Source organism: Fringilla coelebs (genome assembly GCF_963513975.1).
Source record: "Fringilla coelebs genome assembly, chromosome: 1".
Lineage (NCBI taxonomy): Eukaryota > Metazoa > Chordata > Aves > Passeriformes > Fringillidae > Fringilla > Fringilla coelebs.
In genome coordinates, this window is record NC_140028.1 from 46,228,174 (window position 1) to 46,244,604 (window position 16,431).

The 16,431-nt window shown below is 38.2% G+C and overlaps 1 protein-coding gene across 1 annotated transcript in view; it reads left to right on the forward strand.

Annotated features, from left to right (window-relative positions):
• CDH2 (cadherin 2) overlaps positions 1-16,431 on the forward strand; it is a 114,184-nt gene that overhangs the window by 43,333 nt on the left and 54,420 nt on the right. The window lies entirely within an intron of this gene.

A 16,431-nucleotide genomic window follows, 5' to 3' on the forward strand; every position in this document is an offset into this window, starting at 1 on the left:
CTACATGAGAGTGCAGGCTTTTATATTCAGTTCTTATAGTGGTCTAGTACAGCATGCATTGAAGCAATCTGAGTTTAGCACAATAATGCCATGCATTGACATGTTGTCAGTCTGTCAGGGCTTTCTTCATAATTCAGTTTACTTATATAAATAATGTGTAAAAAATGTTGAATTATGGAGCAGAAAATAATGTGGATGAAATAAATGTTAAATCAAATTTGTAATTATGAAGTTATTTGCAAATATTGAAGTAGTAAATTATGTGGAGCTTTGTTGGTCAAACTTATTTTTTCTTTCAGGTATCAAGTCATGCAGTCTGTCATGCACCTTACACTGTGCTTTTTTGTAGAAATACAGTGTATACTATTTCAAAAATACCTCTTTCTGGACATCTGTGCACTGGGAATTTCTGAGAAAACATGGTACACTTTAGCCTGAACCGTGTGGTTTTAGCAAGCTGAGTGGTCTCATCAGCAATTTCCATTTCTGTGCTATAACTGTGTGCTCATATTGGGGGAGAACAATTCTGGAAACAATTTTTCATGTTTGGTGTATGTTTTTATTAGCAATTTCCCTCCCCCCTTGTGTTTTTATCTGCCATGTGTACTTCTCCAGTAAAAATGCATTTTACATGCAAATGATAAAGGTTGATGATAATCAACCTTTGCAAATCCATTTGACTCAGTTTGAAAGGAGCAGAACTGCAATGACTGAGAAAAGAGGAATGGGATCCTTGACAAACTCATAATATGTGGTTCTTGATATATTGTCTTTTTTTCTATATTAATGTATAAAGAAAAATAATGTGGGGAAAAGGAAAACTTCATCTCTTGCTTTTGGTGGTTAGGGTTAAAGAGACTGCAGTAGTTTTGCTAAGATACTCATGTTTGATTAATCATATCTTTTATTGATTGGGAACTTGAATTGCTTCTGAATGCAATTCCACTTACTAACTTAGCTCATTACCAGCATTTATTCAATGAAGATTAGTTTTAATATACTGGGATATGCTTAAATTGTTTTCCTTATATGTTAAATTTCTTTGAAAAGTACATTTAGTAAGCCATTAACATGGAAGAATAGAATAGAACATTAACAAAATGAATGTTTGACAAGCATGATTCTTTAAACGTACATTTTTTTTCATTTCATATGGCTATAAAATTAAAAGTGCTCTTAATGTTCAGTTTCAACAAATGGTGCTTTTATCCAATTGAAAAATAATCACCTTTTCTTTTTCTTCAGCAAATTAAATATTTTTACCAAGTAACTAGATTATTAACTTAATGTCCCTCAGTTATTTTGACTGACATAAGAGGAAAAAAACCTGTGTAGGTTTTGCTTAATATATTCAATCTGTTAAAACCAAAAAACCCTTAAAGTTTATGCAATAAATCATAATTGCATTAATTCCATAGTATGAAGACTATGAGCTTTGGATTTTGTCTTACTAGCACAAGTTTGTGCAAAAAGAGTGATGTTGTTCATGACATTTTTAGAGAGGCTGAGTTTTAAGATAGTGGCAACAATATATATGGAAGTGTAAGTTGCTGTGGGCAAGGTGACAATACTGATGCAAAGGTTAATCTGTGAAACAAACTGGATTTCAGTATTAGTAACTTCAGTCTAAAATTTTGTTTTCACTACTTTGCACTTTAGGGGAACTACAGATAAAAATGTGTGGGTGGATTTATAACTATTTTTGTATCACTTGACATCAGGCATAGTAGTCAAACATTGAAGATTCTTATCCTAAACTTAGTTTGAAAAAAAGAGTTTTTAAATCTAATGTTACAACAAGCAAATCGAATTGCTTTAATACAGAGATAATTCTCAGTCTTTATTGCATCTAGTAGCCCACAAAAGAGTCTGTATTTGTAATTTTCTGTAAAATTAAGCAGGAAGACCCAAGACCATAAAGTAGAATGGAAACATTTTTTTTCATGTATCCATTTGTAATTGAGTGTGTGTGCAGGTGGAAGCGTCTATTTGACCACACTTCCAAAGTTAGGGTGTCTCATATGGACGTGGAAGAACAAAGTTGTGTAAGACTGTAGGTTGTTCATCTACCTGGTCCTTCTTAGGCTGTTTTCTTGTCTTTCAGCTATAGTAACAAATTAGTATTTGCATACTCTGTGCATGGTCGTCACTGTCTATATAACTTTTAAAACATGATGGTGAAAAACATGATAGAAGAGCTTGCCTTGTCTTTTGAGATCGATGATACGTTGGTATCTTTATACATTTTGGTTTTTTTGTGTTATTATGGTTCAGTTCACTGGGTCGGCAGCAGTTACTGCTTTCATGGAGTGAGAAGCTCAGTTTCTTTTCTTATGTTTTCGTGCATGCTTTTGTTCCTACATAGTTGGTTTCTTTGATAGCCTTGGTTTACCTCGTGACGTCTTGGTGGTTCATCTTCGATCAGCAGCAGAACTGCTTTATCACGCTCTTCTTTGGGCAGATGTGCAGCTCTTTGTGCGCCTGCCTTCCAACTTTCATACTGCCTTTTGTCCCTCTGGCGTGGAAATTGATCCCTCCTAAAGGGCGCTGTCAAATTCACTCAGGGAGAAAAGGCTACCCTCCCAAAGCTGGAGGAGAAAATCAGCGGGTCCCTAAGGATAAGCCTGTTTCAGCATGGCTGCATAGCTGAAATATTGAAGCTGGTGGCTCTGTGTGTGCCATCTTAAGAATTTGTCAGTGTGAATAACCCCCGACCCTCCGACTGTATGCAAAGCAAGGCCTGAATAACAGCTTTGTGCTGCAGGAACTTAACACATGGAGCAGGACTAAAAGCAGGGTTTCATTGGTTATTTCGGACATTTAACATTCAAGTCTCGTTAGAGAAAGAAGCTCGTTATGACTCAGTTCCGTTAATTAGACGTAAATTACTGTCTTCAGTGCCTTAACACAAGGGAAGGTAAGGGGGAGTTCTGCGGGACCAGAGGATACAGAAACTGCAATTAGATGGGGGCTTGGGCTGGGAAAGGATGGGTGAGCACAAGCTCCCATTGAGCTGGGGGCTCACGCTGAATAGTGTGTGCGAGGACTGAAGTCAGAATAATCACTTTTTAGCCTCCACCCGGATTCCTTGTGTTTCCTTCCAAGATGAGTGGTGTGGCTGACTCTGAATGATGTGGTGAACAGATGTAGTTCATCTAGTAAAGGTTTTATCTTCTGTGGAAAGCTCTAAGCAATCTCCGTTTTAAAAAGGCGATTAGCCTTTAATTCTTAAAAGTTCAAAGGGACATCCAGAGTATTCCCTGACTTCTCATGGTCCTGGGCATAGCCATGGGCTTCTCATAGTATTTATCATCTCTTTATCGTGGACAGGCTAAAAATATTATGCCTATTACATATTGTCTAGCATACCCTGTCCTGGAAATTTTTGGGTGTGAAGCAGAATTGTAGAATCATTAAACAGATAAATGAATTTACATGTGTCTCCGTTCAAGAAGAGGTAGTGATTTGTTTTGAAGCTAACAATTCTTATATTGGATTTGGTGAGTTTTGTTCCATTGCTTGCAAAATTAACCATTTGTAAAATGTATGACTTAAAAGATGCTTTAATCCACTAAAAGGGATTTCTAAAAAGCATTTTGCAGTTGGTTGATTCAAATTCAGAGATGAAAGGATTGCTTTCCATAGTGTAAACATGGAAATGTGTATTCTCCACCCTGATAGTAAATAGCAATAGCCACATTCTTTCCTCTCCACTAAGATTTTGTCCACTGGTAGCATTAAACAAGCATCTGACTCAACAGTAATTGTAGTTTTGTTCCCCTCTCTGGAGTTAAATTCAGAAGTAACACATTAACATAACATCCACAATAGAGTAGTTGATTTTTTTGAGAGACTGATAGAAATAGAAGTACCTAAACCATAATTTCATTTCTCTTTGAATGTTAGTATCTAATGAGCAAAAATTAGCTGTAGGGACTTAGTGACAGGACAGGCTCACGGCTGTAAGATTAACACAGTGAATAATTTTTTGTTCCTGCATTGTTATGTGTCCAACTGTTCCATGAATACCTTTTTGAGCTGAGCAGTAAATCTGCCTGTAACTTTTACAGTGTTTCTCTAAGAACAATTTTCTGTTCTTGTGCTAATAGTGTTGGTAAGTAACTAGGCTGGTTATATGTAGAGAAGCTGGGATTTGTGGTCTTGCCTCCTGATGATTAGGCTTTCTTTGTTCCTCAAAAAGCCATTGAAGTATTAATAAAGGCTAAAAACAGCAGGTTGCTCAGCATCACTCAGAAGCCAACACAGCAAGGAGCAAGGGGCAGGCAGGGGGAGGACACAGATGGACTTGTATGTAAATACCAAAATGTAACTTCAGGCCTTTCTTGCAAAGAGAATAGTATATTAAAACCTATAATGAAATGGTCAGTTTGGGCAACTGACACCTAGTGTAATACAGAATACATTGGAATATCACAGTTTGAAATGCAGGAAACACAAATGTTACATTTCTGTTAAGGCTGTTGGTAAAGAAAAACTATGACCTACTCCACTCCCAGTAATTCTTTTGAGTTTGTTTTTAATTGGTTTTCTAACCCTTGAACTACCTTTAAAGTAACAAACTAAAAAAGACAAAAACAGTTTCATAAACATTAATATTCCAGAGGCAAATCTGACCCTTAGGCTCATACTTATCTGCAGGCGTGTTTGCTTCTGTGAGTGCTCAGAGTGACTCTTACAGCTATGCTGTTGTAGACTTCTTAAACCTAAACTTGTGAGGTGTCCTAGAAAAGCACACAAAGTGTTTTCTTTGAACAAAGTGAATTGTTTTGTTCTTATCTGAAACTGTTTGGCTTGTAAATCCCATTTTAGCCTTTTCAGTTACTTCACCAAGTTGATAGGGAGAAACATTGTGTTCTTCACTATGCAGTCTTACTCATTAACTGTGGTCACTGTAAATCATTGTCAGAGTGACAATCTGTTTGTGACAGGATGGAAGATACCATGTTGGCCCATGCAGCTGGAAGGGCATAACTGTTACCAATGAAGGTCATTTCAGAATGCAAAAGAAATAGCAGATATTTGTTTTAGATGATTTTTGCATGACCAGTGTTAAATGTGTCATATATTCAGATTGTAAGAATTTTGTCTGCAGATAAGAAATGCTTTCTTTTTCTCACTGAAGTACTGCCTTATAGATGTTATTGGTGTGATTCTTGTTTGAGGCAGGATAGAATTCTCTGCTGATTCTTTCTGCTCAATCAGTTTACCATGTACACCATTTATGAACTATATAAATAATTAGATAACCAAATCCTCTAGCAGACCTAGGAGTCTTGCTGGAGCACCCTATATGTCCTTCATATCCTACCTTCTGCAGTATCTGATTTTAATACAGGGAAGTAGATAAACTTAGTTAAAGTCTTACATAAGCTTAGTTAAAGTCTGTAGTTAAGAGATTTCTCTCTGTCACCCTGGTACTCCTGTGTCCTGGTACATGTTTCTCTCCTTACTGTTAGTAAGATAAATAAAGACTTCTGAAGAGGTTGAATCAAAGGAATTAAAAACATTAATAGAATAAATTAATTTAATAAAGAAATCTTGTATGTAAAAGACTTTTTTCTTAGTCTCAAAGCACAAATAGCGGGGACGCTTCTCTCATACATATTTGGATGGACCACCTTCCAAGCAATAGATCTTCTGCAGTTAGATGTTCTTCTGTAGTGTGTGTGATTTATTCCATCAGCTTCTCTAAAGGGCTCAGCTTCCAGCTAATTTTGCTCCCTTGGTTCTGTGTGCTTACCTTACCTCAAATCTCAGAACTTTTTAAAAAGAATAAATCCTCCTTCTCTAAAGAAAGAAATGTCTTCATTTAAGACTGGCTTTTATAAGACTCACAGTGCAAGATGATGTATTTTTGTTAGCTAGTACTGAGCAGCTGGTACTTTTTGGCCTCAAGTGGTGCCAGAGGAGGTTTTGATTGGATTTTAAGAAAAGATTCTTCACTGAAATTGTTGTCAAGCATTGGAACAGGCTGCCCAGGGTAGCGGTTGAGTCAGCATCCCTGGAGGTGTTTAAAAGACATGTAGATGTGGCACCTAGGGACATGGTTCAGTGGTGCATTTGACAGTGTCATGTTAATGGTTGGACTCAATGATCTTAAAGGTCTTTTCTAAATTAAACAAGTCTTTGATTTTAAACCTGGATGGGTCCTGATTGGGGAGTGCCTTGTTACAGTTGCTTAAATTCACAGATTTTTTTGGCCGCTTGGACATTTTGAGAGAAACTGTGTTTTCAGTGGGGAAAAAAAACCAACCAGCCCTTAATGGCGTCTCCTCCCCATTGACTTCTTTTTGCAATCCTTTTTTTTTCTGTAAGCATATGAATTACAAACTTCCCACCATCTTCTAACTGATGTTTGTTCATTCTGCTTTAGTGTTAATAGCTTCCCTGCCACTGCAACACTGTGAGGTTGTACCAAGAGAGAAGCAGAGCCTCCATGAAGTGCAGCCAGTGCTCCTTGGAGAGTGGTGTGCAGTGCTTAGCGACACAATGTCCAATCCTTAAATTTCAGACTTATATTTGAAAGGTGTATCTTTCACAGGTCGTGGGAAGCAGAGGAGAAGATAAAGCAATCATCAGTGTGTTTCTATTTGAGCATCTTCAGATTTGGATGTGGGTTTGTTGGGTGCTTTGTTGGGACAACAGCAGGAGCTGGTGGCACAGTTTGCTGACAACTGCTGAGAGCCAGTCAGGGAGCACAGTCAAATTGCAAAGCAGTGTATGCAGTGAAACTAAATGCATCACAGGCTAATGGCAAGAGGAAGCTTACATTTTTTATCTGATTCGTTATTCTAAGAATTTCATTGTAATCTCTTCTTTCCATTGTTAGTTCCTGTCTGCTTCCATCTGGCACATCTTCTCATATTAGGCCTTGCACCCTTGTTTTTCAATCTTCCACTGTTATTTCTATTGCTGTTTCATACTTGGCTCATCACGGTTTTCTTCAATGGCCTATTAAAGCTTCCCTCTGGATTCTTCCTGCTCTGTTGGGCACTGCTGAACAATTTATGGGAAGCTTCTTGTTTGTGCCTGCCAACTGCAGCACAAACTAGAGAAGGCATTGCTCCTCGTCGAGTGGTAGTGCTAATTGTGCCCCACACTGGCTGTATCATCAGGGCTATTTCAGATCCAGGGTGGGAGCCTTTGCCAGGCCAGCTGGTATCCATTCGAGGTCAGGTCTGGTGTCTGAGTCCCCAAGGGGCAAGTACACAGATATCTATCTATAGCTCAGTGGAAAAAATTATATCAGATCAGAGACTTTTTAAAGGCTGGGTCACCCTCAGATGCTAATTTTCATCTAGACTATTTACCTGTAGGCAGTCTCAACCTCAGAACTGTAAACAAATATTTCAGTAATTTTTCCCTCTGGATATACTTATCTATGAACCACTTCTGATATGTTCTGACTCTCCCTCTCTCTCTCTCTCCTTTTCAGAAACACTGCCTAAAAACAGGCTCTTGTTTTAGTCCAGTTAATCTTATTTAGAACAAATCTGTTTCAGTATAACATTATAATTTTTAATCAAAAAAACCCAAACACCAAACAACCACAAGTGCAACAAAAAAAAACATTCTTCCTCTTTGTAGGTGGCTGGCTGTTCTTTGACTTTGTGGAAATACTTGTATAGATGGATTAGACATTTAAAAAATAGAAAGTGTTGGTGGGGTATGGAGTTTTCTTGTGTCTTCAACTGATACCATTTATCATCAGCAGTGAGTATGTTTGCCGGGTAGGTGACACAAAAATACTTTTATCATTTGAATACGCCCTGCAAAAACACATTTAAGGCATTTTCACAAGTCTCTCTTTGTTCACTGCAAGGTCTCCAGAAGTATCAGGAGAAGTGATGTAAGCTGGGAAAGGAGCCCACTCCAAATGTACATCTAGAACCACTTGATCTTTGATCTTAGTTTGGTGGTGGTTTGCACGTAGCCCAGGGCAGATCTTTCGACTTTGTATGCGCGCCTTTCTTTGGCTCCAAAATAAGAATACTTGCCCAGCTGAGAATAACATTGGAAAGATTTTAAAACAAAAAAGGCTTTGTCTGCCCCAAGTCTTGTGTCATTTTTAAAAACTACACGAGTTGGCCAAATGAAAGATACTTCTTCATCTTAAACTTATCATTCGTTGTTAATCCTCTAGTCTGTGTTGTCTGGGCTCTGGCTTCTGCAGTGAAGAGGGAGTTATTTTTAGATGGCAGGTTTCCCAGTTTGTTTTAACCCTTTAGAAAAGCAATTTGTCTTTCAATTGAGTACAGAAAGTGTCCAGATTATGAGACACATTTGAATTTGCTACAGTTGGTTGCAAGGAATTCCACCATCTTCAGCTAGTTGTTCTTGTCTTTAAATGTTTACATTTATTTGATAAATTGAGTAGAAAATGGGGTAAAAACATGCCAGATAATTTCTGGAAGTCTGCTTCTGAGGATCCCCTGAAGACAGAAGCCATTATATGAATACTACATCAGCAGCATCCTCTTGTCAAGGACTTAAATTCGCAGTTAACTTAGGGCAGAGATAAATAGTACTCGGTGTCCTAAGGCATTGTTATGAATCCATATATATTTAATAGTATATGTGTGTAGGGCATCCGTGTATGTATGAACAACACAAATGTCTTAAGATGCAGGAAGACCTCTTAGTTTACATTCTGAATACAGTCTACATTTTTCTGTATCCCCTAACAGTAATCAGTCTTGTTAAGGGTAAGCTGAAATTCTGAAAATAGACTTGCTGATGGTCCTTTTACAATATATGTGAAGTTCTATTATGTATCTAGTCCTTGTCTTTGGATAAAGGCCAAAGAAAACATTTTTAATGCGACAAGTTAATACAGAAAGTTTCAGTTCTCTGTCTCCTATTCTTCTGTTCTCAAAATGGAAATTGAACTTGTAATATCAATTACTGATACAATCTTTGAAAACTCAAAGTTGTTACGCAGTGTTACTGGCAAATTTTGACTCTCTATCTAAGAATTTCTAAGGGAGGAATGTGACCGCTTTTGAGTAAGTGTAGCAATAGCCTATATATTTTGAAGTCTTAGATGTTGAAATAATTCCTAGCCATCAGAAACTTGAATGACTTTCCTATGAGAACTGAAGTGGTTCTGAGTCTCTTGAATAACTTCACAGGAAACTAGATCTCTCCTGTGAAGTGTGTTTAGTTGTGATTTCAGCTGAAAAGGAACTTTTCAGACTTTGTGTTATGAATGTTGCATTTAGAGGGAGGGAGAAACATTTAATTGTTAATGTATAGTTTATTTGACATCACTGAGTTTAAGCAGTGATTTACCCCCAACTTCATGAGTTACACACACCTATAATTTGGAATCAGATTGGAAGACTGTTGATTATAGAACTAGAATCCCTGTTGCTTCTGCTTAGCAATCTGTTATGCACACAGTCAGCATCCATAATATTTATTATACACCAGGATTCCCAATTTGTTTTTCTCCCTCCCATACATATTTGCTATATGCTGGAGCTTTGCCCCTCTGTTCCTTCCTCTACAGTAAGATGTCTGTGAGCATCAGTGGGAGTAGAACAGAGCTGGCAGTATATAATTCTAGTGAACTTCTCTCTGCTTTGGTGACACAATCCCACAGCAGGAATACAGGCTTGTTTTGTATTTCTTTTTGCATCTGCACAATAGTGAAGGGATTTAGCTGAAGAAAATAGGGAAAGGATATAATGCGCAGATTTTAAAAAGTAAGGGGAAAATGAGCTAGAGGAAGTAATGTTCAAGTATAGTATTAAGAGCCTACTCTGATGGGTTTGCAGTGATTTTGCTCCTTTGGAAGCAGATGACTAAATAAAACAAGCAGTCATAGATACCTTCTTAAGTGTCTTCAACCAGATTTTTTTATCCTGACATTTTCCACCATAGGAATGGCATGGATGTAAATACCAGCTAGAGCTAGGGAAGTGGTGTTAGCAGCAGGAGTGTAAAACCTCACTTTTTCAGCTGCTGTGAAAATATACTGTGATGTGTATATTAACAGTCCAGGACTGCATCTCCACAAGGATTTATACATATGTCCAGTTCAAAGCATATGAGTATTTGTAATAATGCAAATTATTTTAGTGGTTCAGGCTTTGTTTTCCAGTCAGGCAAATCCTACAATTGACCTCATGGTGTTTTGTATTAGCTAAGGCTGCAAAATATATTTTTTGATTGTGTAGTATATTTTGTTTGTTTACATTACAATTGTCATTCTTCCATGATCATGCTTTGTTCCTGTAATTCTGACTTTATCTGTTACAATGAAGGTTTGGCTTTGGAAAATTGGAGACAGACTTGTGGTTATAATTGTATCCATAAACCATGCAGCCTTTAGTGCCCAAGTCTAAATAAAGAACAGAATTCTCATAAAACAGAGTAATGGAAGAAAGTAGCTTGTGCTAGGAAAAAATTAGAAAACCTGTTCTACTTAGTAATAAAAGTTTCAGTATGTTAGTTTGCAAGTATTTATTGTGGTCATTGATCTTGTGAAAACTTAATCTATTGGCTGATTATTGCAAATACAGAAAACATGCAGAGATTTATTGTCCAAATGTGAATAGGTTCACAGAGTTTCACACTCATTTATGACAGAAGGAAGGAAGAAAATATTCTAGGTTCTGGTTTTTACAGCTGTGTTCCTTCTTGCTGCTTTTAGGTTTTGTTGTATCAGGACATAATAGGCAGGTCAGTGATAACTCTGAAATTTGACGGTCTTTGTAAATAAACTACATAAAGTGCAGGCCCTTAAAAAAGTCCTGGTAAACTGAACTGCAGTGGTTTTGAGCTGGGACAGAGAGGAATGTGCTTTGAAGGACAAACCTCTAATTTACTGTTTCCCAGATTTGTTATGGTGAAATTATTTTAATAGACATCCAGTATGGCATGCCCACGACGGTACAATTCAGCTATCAGTAAAAGCATATTATCTATTCATTTTCCCTTGCCTGTAAATAAATATGGTAGATCTTAATTACAGTTTGCCTTAAAAGTAGAATTAGAACTTCTAATTTTTGATTTGTTTTTTTGGTCTGGGAGTCAAGGAGATTTTTTTGTGTGGTTTTGAGGTTTTTGAACAGGATCTAGGGAAAAAATTCTTGCTAGAAATTTCCTTACCACAAACATACATTGTGGTCATTCCCTGTTTTCCTAAATCCCTGTGGATTCATCATGTAAAAACATCTTATGCCCCAGTTCTGAGCAGCATTTGAGAGCCTCCTCTAACAGAATGAGGTAGGCTGCAGATAGACATCCACCTGGAAAGTGATTTTGGTGCAGAAGCATACACAAGTGCCTTCTTTGTTCATCCTCTGGTTGTTTTTCCTGCCTGTTAGGATGTGTTTCTAGTGTGACATGACAAAATGGATATGGTTGTTTGTTAATCTCATGCAATATTTCTCTTATTTTAAAAATCAAAGTAGATGGAGAAAGGATATTGTGTATTGTGCTCTGCTTTGCTCATCATCATCAAAACCACATGGTTGGTGTTTTCTGAGCCTAGTCTTTATTGGTGGCATCAATGTCTGAAATGGTGATAGCACAACTTGACTGTTTAGTTCCTATAAACTTCACAGAAGAAGTCATGTTTCCATAAGTGCAAAATTCACCTGTATCCATATTGGAGAACCCTTCTGTGGTAGGAAGGGTTTTCATTTTACTAACTGAGTAAAATTAATTTTTCCTCGTGCTGTATTGTACTGTCACAGATGCTTCAGGTACATGAAGTAGCTACACCAAGGAATAGGCACTCAGATGAGAGGTATTGTGTCTTGATGTTTGTCCTGGTGTGGACATGCCTCAGCTGTGTGATGCCTGAAATGAGATTCAAAAATCCATATTGTGGTATTTATAAATAGTTTGATTTTTAGCGGTCCCAAAAACCTGCAGCTGCTGTCAGCAATTCAGTCAGTTCAGTACACTGTTTTGCATTTAGTGACAAAACAAATGAGCCAGAATTAACAGAGTTGGTTGTTTTAGCACTACTTCATTTTGTAGGCACCTCTGATGTGGAAGTACACCAGTAGCAATTGCTCCCATCAGGCTGAGTGTCTTTTGCATCATTTGACCCAGGTTTTCTGCTGTTGTCAGTCAGACTTATGAGAGGGTAGCAATTATTCACTAGAGATACATGGTTTTACATAAAGACATTGAGAGAATCTCTAAGACAGTGTTGCTGCTGATTATATCAATATCCCTTTGTCAGGTACCTATTTCCTATCTTATTTTATAGCTCTTCTGAAGAGACTGCAAAGGCAAGGAGTTATCACCTATCTGTATAGCATCACTGCTTTCCTCCTCTTCAATCCCCCATACAGACAAAAGAGAGGAGCAACATGAAAGAAGAGGAGGTTATGATGTGGAAAACTACCAATTTTTTCCTGCTTCGCCCATCCTGCTGTCAGAACTAAATGTTGATATATCATGCACAATTTTCAGTGTACTCACAGAATTTGAAAGTGGGCATATAAAACTCAGCAGGCTATGAAATCAGGGAATTTATAGACTTTCATGGAAGCAGGGAGGCCTGTGGCAGGGTGAGACCTTCCATCTCTTCTTGTGAGAAGCAGTTACAGCCCCTGCACTCTATTTGCAGGTAAGAAGTCAGTATCATGCTTGTCCTGCAGGAAAATAAGATGTGGAGAGAGGGAGGCAGACCCCTTGCAGCAAATATTGCATTATCAGCTAAATAGTCACACTATGCAGCTAGACCTCAGTGTTACAGTGCTTAATTCAAGGCTTGGTAGATGCATGTGGCTCTGTACCTAAAGCCAGTATTTACTATTATTGTCATGGCATCCTCTGATGTAGTCTAAATTACATTATCAGTGAGGAGTATTACAAATTGAGAAGATTCTTATGCATAGTGTACATATTACAGTGCAATATACTGACCAAGCGTTACCTTCTTTCAAAGCCAGAAACTGACAGCCTAGTATGGGTGTTACATTTCAGCATTAGAAGATTTACCCACTAATTGGAATAAGAAGCATTCACTGCTCATGGTCTCTTTTAAAAAATAAACTTCTGTCAAATTTCTTTCCCATGCTTACCTCAGTTGCACTGAGATAGAACTTGGAGTTTTCACAGTTACAGCCTAAATGTCACTAGCCATTTCTCTCCTAGTTACCTCAAGGTACTTTGCTGGATTTCTGCTTCAAAGTTTGGAAGGAGCCTAGCAGAAGAGCACTTGAATAATTGGAGAGTGCCCCCAGAGCAGCTCCAGGGCCCTTGCACAAACCAGGAGAGACTGCTTGCTTTATTTCTCTTAAAGACCCTTAGGTGGAAGGGTTTGATGCTTGTGCAGGGCTGTACTTGCTTCAAAGTGAGCAAACGTGAGTCTCGTTTGCTAGAGTTTGATGTGGAAGGCTCCTGTTTCCTGGGATAAAGGGTGCTCTGAGGCTGCATGAAACTCCTAAGCAAGTGCAGATTTCTACCTCAATAAGCTGGTCCTGCTGCCAGCATTCCCCGCATACCCATCCCAGGGAGGCCCTCCTCCGTAAACTCCACATGAAAGAGAGCAGACTAAAAGCCTTAGAAAGTGCATCCAGCTTTTTGTTTCCTTTGTCATCAATACAGTGTGTTCTGGTGTCTCCAAGACAACCATGTCTAAAAGGCTGACTGCATCTTTCACTGCTGCTCTATAGCGAGCTTGCTGAGATCGGCTCTGAGGGCCAACCTCTAGCCAGTTTTTATCCATGTGTTTTCTGGGCAGTGCCTAAGTTATTTTATGTGCTTGCTTTGGTTGCAGTTTTATTGCGAGAATTAAGCTCTGGTCTATCAGATACTGATTTTAAAAATACTGTTTTGGGGTTGTCCCAGCTCATCTTTCTTTGAATAGTTGTAAGGAGCAGCTAGGATGTTCCCAGTAACGCGTGCAACAATGCTGGCTTTCTTTGCATTTCAGTCCATTCTGCATCTGATAATAGATGCCTTCCTGCCCCTGAATAGAGATGTACTGAGTCCTGCGTCCTGCCTGCTCTTTTGTTACCCATGTGTGCTGCCTTCTTGAATGATTACTGGTTTCAAATTTAAGTTGAGAGAGTCAAAATACCTGGTTTTCTGATTTCTGTGTAGCTGTCTTGTCAGTTTGCAGATTTGCAAACCCGCACACGTGGGGGGAGGAGGTGAGTGCTCACTCACGGTATGTGTTCTCTGAGCAGCATCATCACAATCCTCTCCCAGTGTTCAGCTGCCCCAGATCTGTGGCCTCTGTGTCCCGTTCTGTGTAATGTACTTCTCTGCCACTTGCTTAGTGAAAACTGGGTAATGAAATACGGTTCTGTGAGGTCAGGGCCTTTGGGAATTACCATTGTTCTGTTTCCTTACAGTTGTCTAGGAGAAGCAGAACCCTAGGCATGTTTCTTCCAGCTGAAGTGAAGAGTAGTTAAAGATAATGTAATTATTTGTGGTTTACAGCTGCCACAGTCAAGAACACCTCCCCTTCCCCGCCATGGCCTTTGTCAAGGTAGTTAGCATGGTTAAGCATATGCTTAACTCTTAGAGAGCAACCAACTGTTTCTATCACTTTCCAGAATGTCTGAGACCCACATGCTTAGACAAAAGAAAAAGAAAAAAAATTCTCTGATAGCAAATTCCAGCCTGAGTAGTGGCAATTCTGTTCTCTTGGCAGCCTCAATGTACTGCAAAAAATATATAGATAATGTACTGTAGATATATGGAGATAAATATCTAGATAGATAGCATTTATATATGTTGGGAAATCTTTAAGTGGATGCATCATCTTTAATAGTGTTTGTTGTAGCCTATTATTTCATTTGTATGTCTGAATCCAGTATCTTAGAGGTAAAATTGATTTCTGCAAGCACTGTATTGGTGTACCTGAAAAGGATAACCAAAGACTTGCCTGTAGACAGTAAGAAAGGACTCTGTGAATAAGACAGTATTGGTGGAGGCATAGTCTGCAGTATGAGAGCAAGCTGTGGTGCCTGTGACCAGAGCCATGTCTAACTTGGCAGAAGCATTCTCCCTTGCCTGCATGCAGTTGGTGAGACCAGTCATGTGTTCCCTTAGCATTGTGCTTAGAAACATTTCCTCTGGTTTTTTTAACTGGGTCTCAGCAGAGCAGTCAAATTGAGAGGCAATAAGATATGGTATAAAGGAGGAGGAGACTGGGATGCTCTTCATGCTTTGGCAGCCTTGATTTCCCCCCCACACACACACACAACCTCCTCCTCCTCCTCTTTTTCTGTTAGTCATCAGAAATTTTAGGAGAAGCCACAGGAGCAAATCCTCCATTGGGTGGTAAGATTCCAGACATCAGAAAATGTGTTGGAGCTACTTTTCGTTCCCTAGGATGCTGTCTTGCAGTTTTCCTGCAGACCAAACCCCCCCAAATCAATGCCAGTGTGTAGTACGGAGAGTTTTCTGGTATCTACTTGTTTCCCTTTAGCACTTTGCAAATGCAGTGACTACTCTGGAAAAGCTGGGCTTTGATTGTTGATATTTTATTTATTTATTATCAATTTGAGATGCATGTTCAGAAAGGTTTTGTGTTCAACTTTAAAATGAAATCAGAAGTGAAGAATCGTGCATTTTTCTGTAGCAGTCTGTTCAATTTTTCCTTTCTTGCCTCATTTAAGGCAAGAACAAACAATACCAAAATTACTTTAATGCTTTCAATCTTTGAGGTGGTTTTTTTGTTGTTGTTGTTTTGGTTTGTGTGGGGGTTTTTTTTGCTTTTGGAGTTTCTTTTCAAAACAGCATGAAATTACATTTCCAGGAGACACCATCCAAGAGTTCTAACTGAGCAGTAGAGTAAATAATTCCTAAAATTTGGAGAGGGTGGGAGGACACGTGACTTTTAAAATATTTTTGTGCAGACTTAAATTTTATAAAGACTTGCAAGAACTTAAAGTTGATATGATTGGTCTTACAATATTAACAGGCTGTGGCTGGTTGTTCAGGCTATTCAGGTCTTGCTTAAAGTCACTAAATTCCCATTCATTAATAATATGGCTGCCATCCTTTAGTTGTCAGTTGCACCATAAATAATTTGTTTCATGCATGTGTAATGTTTTCAGTAAATTGACTGATGTGGGTGGGCATTGAGTTATGTAATAATGAAGAACTTGAAACTATAATTAGTTTTGATCTACTGTGCTATCAAAATAATCTGTAAGTCAACGCACTTTGAGTTACTGTTCTAAGTTGCCTTTAATAATCACAATTCATAATCTGTTAAAATTTTGATCATTTCAGTGTTTCGTGTTCAGTGTTTTCATTTGAAAGGTGGATTGTTTCTCTGTAAGTGGACCAGTATTAGCTGAAGTCATCTTCTTCTATGAATGTAATAATTAACAATTGACTTCAGTTTTAGGAGTTTTGATAAAAAATGCACCTTTTCCTAGATAAAGTTTGCGGGGAAAGATAACTGATTATTTCAGGTTAGTA